Genomic DNA, 5,091 nt, shown 5'->3' with positions numbered 1-5,091 from the left:
CGGCGGCATATGTGGCTGGGTGGGGGGGCTGTGGCTGGCGCGGCGGCGGCCTCTGTTGTGACTGGGGTGGGTGGGATGCGTGGCTGGTTTGGTGTCAGCATCTGTTATTGGGTGGGGGTTGGGGGGGGTGGCTGGCGTGGTGGCGGTGCCCTCTGTGGTTTGGGGGGGTTGAGGGGTGGCTGGTGCGGCAGCAGCAGCTTCTGTTGCTGGGGTGGGGGGGGGGTTGGCTGGCTTGGCGGCAGCAGCCTCTGTGGTTGGTTGGGGGGGTGGCTGCCTTTTTGGCGGTGGCCTCTGTTGGTTGTGGGTGGGTAGGGGGGTGGCTGGCTTTTTGGCAGTGGCCTCTGTTACTGGGTGGGCCGTGGGGTGGGGGCTGGCTTGGCTTGGCGGCAGCCCCTGTTATTGGGTGGTGGAGTGGGGGGGTGGCTGGCTTGGCGGTGGTGGCCTCTGTTATTGGGTGGGAGGGGTGGGATGTGTGGCTGGTTTGGCGGCAGCCTCTGTTATTGGGTGGGGGAGTGGGGGGGTGGCTGTCTTGGCGGCGGCAGCCTATGTGGTTGGGGGTGGTGGCTGGCTTTTTGGCGGCGGCCTCTGTTGGCGTTGGGTGGGTGGGGGGGTGGCTGGCTTGGCAGCGACGGCCTCTGTTATGGGGTGGTGGGCTGGCTGCCTGGCGGCAGCAGCATTTTTTTGTTGGTTGGGGGTTTGGCTGGCTTGGCAGCAGCGGCCTCTGTTGGGCGGGGAGTGGGATGCGTGGCTGCCTTGGCAGCGGCCTCTGTTGTTGGGTGGGGGATAGGGGTGGTGGCTGATTTGGCAGCAGCCCATGTTTTTGGGTGTGTGGGGGGTGGCTGGCTTTTTGGCAGCGGCCTCTGTTACTGGGTGGGCCGTGGGGGGGGGGCTGGCTTGGCGGCGGTGGCCTCTGTGGTTGGGGGGGGGCTGGCTTGGCGGCGGTGGCCTGTGTTGGGAGGGGGGGGGACTGGCTTGGTGGCGGCGGCCTCTGTTGTGACTGGGGTGGGTGGGATGCGTGGCTGGTTTGGCGGCGGCCTCTGTTATTGGGTGGGGGTTGGGGGTGGCTGGCTTGGTGGTGGCGCCCTCTGTGGTTTGGGGGGGGTTGGGGGGTGGCCGGCTTGGCGGCGGCAGCTTCTGTTGCTGGCGTGGGGGTTTGGCTGGCTTGGCGGCAGCTTCTGTTGCTGGGGGGGGGGGGTGGGGGGGTTGCTTGTCTTGCCGGCGGCCTATGTGTTTGGGTGGGTGGGGGGGCTGGCTTGGCGGCGGCCTCAGTTTGGGGGGCGTGGCTTGGTGGCAGTGGCCTCAGTTGGATCCAACTGAAAGGTCCTTTTGGAGCCCCTCCAGAGCCTCCCCATATACCTCTCTGTGTGCCCGAATTCCCCTTTGATACCCCCAGATCCACCTTAGATGCTAGCAGGCCCCTTAAGAGCGGGGGCAGCACTGACCAGGTAGGGGATTCTCACCCCTGTGTGTGGGGGGAGGCTTCGCTGGGCTCTCCTCAGAGGTTACTTCCATTCAAATTAAAGAGACCAAAACCCAAAGAAACCTCAGGACAAAGAATAAAGGCAAAAGAAACAAAGGATCCCCCCCCCCAACACACACTGAGGAGGGTTCCCCCTCTTTAATTCCTTGAGACCCATTTCGTAGTTCTGTTTTCAAACTGCTTTGCTCTGCTTGCAATCGGCTTCTACCTGCTAGCAGCCTTTGCGTGTAACGGAAGAGACGCAGCGGGGGTGAGTTCAGAGCCTTGTTACCTGGCACTTAGTGCCAGTCCTGACTACCTATATGAACAGGAGAGATTGGCAGTCTTAGGGCGAGTCGGCTCGGCTCTCTGTGAAGCCGGAGGATTTCCTTCCCCCGAACAGACGGCGGCTCCGCCCGGCCGGGCTGCCTCTCACCAGGCGCGCCGGGGCTCGGCTCCCCCGGGCACCAGCCGGCTCCGCCGAGGTCTGCTCTCAGCTCGTCTTCCTTTAGCTTCCGTGGGTTCCCTTCGTCCGGCTGAGCTCCGCACCAGGTTAGTGCCAGCCTCTGTCGCTGTCCGCGGTTCCCGTGTAGGTGCTCTGAAGGTTCGATACGCCTGAATGTTCTAGGAGGGCATTAAAAGCCCTAAGACTTCACATAAGTCGCTGGTAAGAAAAGGAGGAAAACTATCTGCAGAAACCAGGAAAACGTGCAGCAGACTTCTGGGAAATAGTCCAACCTCCTCTTTCACAGAAGTAAGGTGAGTTTGTGAAACCGCTCGGCTCCAAGACCTTTAGGAGAGATCCCACAGCCGTCCAGGGCTGTAGCGAGCCCTATAGAACTCCGGCAGTTACCCGAGCCGTGGCGTTCGTCTTTTCCCCCAGATCGGTTTCCGAGGACCGCGGCGGGACCCCTCTCCGTCGGGCCGCGGGGCCCGCCGAGGCGCAGGACCTCTCCGGGCGCCCCCTTAGAGGCTTCTCAGGCGGAGCTCTTTTAACTCAGTCAGATCACCCCAGGAAGAGACAAGAGCCTTCAGGCAGGAAAAGGACTGCTGGCAAGGGAAAGGGGTAACGTGTAAGCCCTAAGGGGGCGTCCCACAAGGGAGAAAGGCAAATCGCTGCCACAGGTAAGAGCCCTCGGGGTGGAACCAGGGGGTTCCACTAAGCATTCCAATGGGGGAGACTGCAAAGGTTTTCATATAGCAATTGACCCTCTTCTTTACTATCCATGTAAACAGGAAAGTTTCAGTTTTAGGGTGAGTCGGCATAGCGCTTTCAGCGAAGGAAAAGATTTTTCCTCGCCTCAGCCGGCGGCGACTCAAACTCCCCGCGGCAGCTCACCCGCGGGGCCCCCCGAGACGAGGAGAGGCGAACCGAGGCGAACGGAACCGGACGGAACCGGCACGGGGCTCCCCGAGGCGAGGCGGAAGGAACCGGCACGTTGGGGGCTTGGCGGGGCTCAGCTCCTCGCTCAGATTCTTCCCGGTTTCCTCGGGCTCCCTTCCAGGTAAGCGCCAGCCTCTGCCGCTCTCGGGGGTTCTTACGTAGCAGCTCGTTTGAAACGCTTGCACGTTCTCGGAGGGGATTAAAATCCCTAAGAGGCCAGCTAACCCTGACACCCCTCTCTTGCAACTTCATAGCTCTGCTGTTTAACTAGGCGCAGCAGTCTGGTATTAATTTGTCTGAAAAGAGGCTTTGAAATGCGCTGCATGGGGTTCTGAAAGACGTAAACTTACAGTGCCTATCTCTAGTACACAACAGCTCACGGATTTTCCTTTGCGTTGTAGGGTTTTTGAACACTCACCGGTTTCGGCGTTGGGTTGGTTTTTCTCGGAACGGAAAACCTGCCGAGCGGAGGCCGGCGGGGCGCTTCCCACGCGCGGCGGCAAGAGACGCCCCCCCGACCGCTCAGCGTAAGTCCGCCGCTTTCAATCGATTCCCCTTTGGTAGGTACGTTGCCAAAATTGGCTTTGCTCTACGCGCAAATCGCTTTTCCGTTCCGGCATCACTTGCATCTCAGAGAGGAGATCCGGTGTGGGGGGGGTAACTTCAGAGCCTCTTTACCGTCGCAATGAATACCATTCCTGAATATCTCTATAGAGAGGAGAGGATTGTAGTTGGATTTATAGTCTCGGGGCGAGTCGCCTCGGCGCTCTCAGGCAAACGAGAGGGTTTTCTTCCCCTAAAAGGGCGGCTCGGCTCGGCGGCTCGGGGCGGCTCGGCTCGGGGCGGCTCGGCGCGGCTCGGCGGCTCGGGGCGGCTCGGCGCGGCTCGGCGGCTCGGCGCGGCTCGGCTCGGCTCGGCTCGGCGGCTCGGCTCGGCGCGGCTCGGCTCGGCGGCTCGGCTCGGCGCGGCTCGGCTCGGCGGCTCGGCTCGGCGCGGCTCGGCTCGGCGGCTCGGCTCGGCGCGGCTCGGCTCGGCGGCTCGGCTCGGCGCGGCTCGGCTCGGCGGCTCGGCTCGGCGCGGCTCGGCTCGGCGGCTCGGCGCGGCGCGGCTCGGCGGCTCGGCGCGGCGCGGCTCGGCTCGGCGGCGCGGCTCGGCGCGGCTCGGCGGCGCGGCTCGGCGCGGCGCGGCTCGGCGCGGCGCGGCTCGGCGCGGCTCGGCTCGGCGCGGCTCGGCGCGGCTCGGCTCGGCGCGGCTCGGCTCGGCGCGGCTCGGCTCGGCGCGGCTCGGCGCGGCTCGGCTCGGCGCGGCTCGGCTCGGCGCGGCTCGGCTCGGCGCGGCTCGGCTCGGCGGCTGCGAAGTATCTACTTAGTAATCGATCCCATTCTTTCCTGTCGATGTAAACAGTTGTTTTATTTTTTCAGTCGGTTTTCAGTCGTAGGGTATGTGTTGCGCAATCGGCGGGCGAGGGGGAAAACGGTTCCTATCGGCATGTAAACTAAGGAGCCAAAAAATCCCAGATGACGTAAAAAAGCCCAAAGCAAAGCGACGACCCTCGCGGCACAAAGGAAGACTCCCCGTTCCTGAGCAATTGTTACACATTTCATAGATGTTTTCAAGCCGTGCGTTACCGTATTTGGAATTCGTTTTTACATTACGGAAGCCTTGGTATTTAACAGGACAGATCCAACGGGGGCAATTGCAAAGCGTCTTATGTAGCAATTGGTAATGCTCTTGACTATCCACAGAAAAAGCAGGTATTTTTAGCAGGATTTTCTGTTGACGAAACGACGTGGGGCTCTCTGAAACGAAAAGACGAAACGTTGCAATGCTGGCCTGAAATGAAATGGTGTGGGGCTCTCTGAAATCAGACCAGGTGAAATGGTGCAATGCTGGCCTGAAATGAAGTGGTGTGGGGCTCTCTGAAATGAGACCAGGTGAAATGGTGCAATGCTGGCCTGAAATGAAACAGTATGGGGGCTCTCTGAAATGAGACCAGGTGAAATGGTGCAATGCTGGCCTGAAATGAAATGGACTGGGGGCTCTCTGAAATGAAATGATCAAATGGTGCAATGCTGGCCAGAATTGAAATGGTGTGGGGGCTCTCTGAAATGAGACCAGGTGAAATGGTGCAATGCTGGCCTGAAATGAAACGGTGTAGGGGCTCTCTGAAATGAGACCAGGTGAAATGGTGCAATGCTGGCCTGAAATGAAATGGACTGGGGGCTCTCTGAAATGAAATGATCAAATG

The 5,091-nt window shown here is 61.1% G+C and overlaps 1 long non-coding RNA gene across 3 annotated transcripts; it reads left to right on the top strand.

Annotated features, from left to right (window-relative positions):
• The first annotated feature begins 1,299 nt into the window (after window positions 1-1,299).
• On the top strand, window positions 1,300-4,407 carry LOC137454494 (uncharacterized). Of its 3 annotated transcripts, XR_010990608.1 has the most exons (5): window positions 1,300-2,213; window positions 2,461-2,584; window positions 2,696-2,964; window positions 3,245-3,370; window positions 4,276-4,407. It is a non-coding gene; the product is annotated as an uncharacterized lncRNA (long non-coding RNA). The 3 variants fall into 3 exon arrangements; XR_010990609.1 differs by lacking the exon at window positions 4,276-4,407 and having other exon boundaries at window positions 2,465-2,584; window positions 3,245-3,478; XR_010990607.1 differs by lacking the exon at window positions 4,276-4,407 and having other exon boundaries at window positions 3,245-3,478.
• The last annotated feature ends 684 nt before the right edge of the window (window positions 4,408-5,091 follow it).

This window comes from Melanerpes formicivorus, unplaced genomic scaffold (genome assembly GCF_026170545.1).
Source record: "Melanerpes formicivorus ecotype bairdi unplaced genomic scaffold, bMelFor1.0.p_v2 SCAF_81, whole genome shotgun sequence".
NCBI lineage: Eukaryota > Metazoa > Chordata > Aves > Piciformes > Picidae > Melanerpes > Melanerpes formicivorus.
Note: the sequence above shows the minus strand (reverse complement) of the source record. Positions and strands in the feature narration are given on the sequence as shown.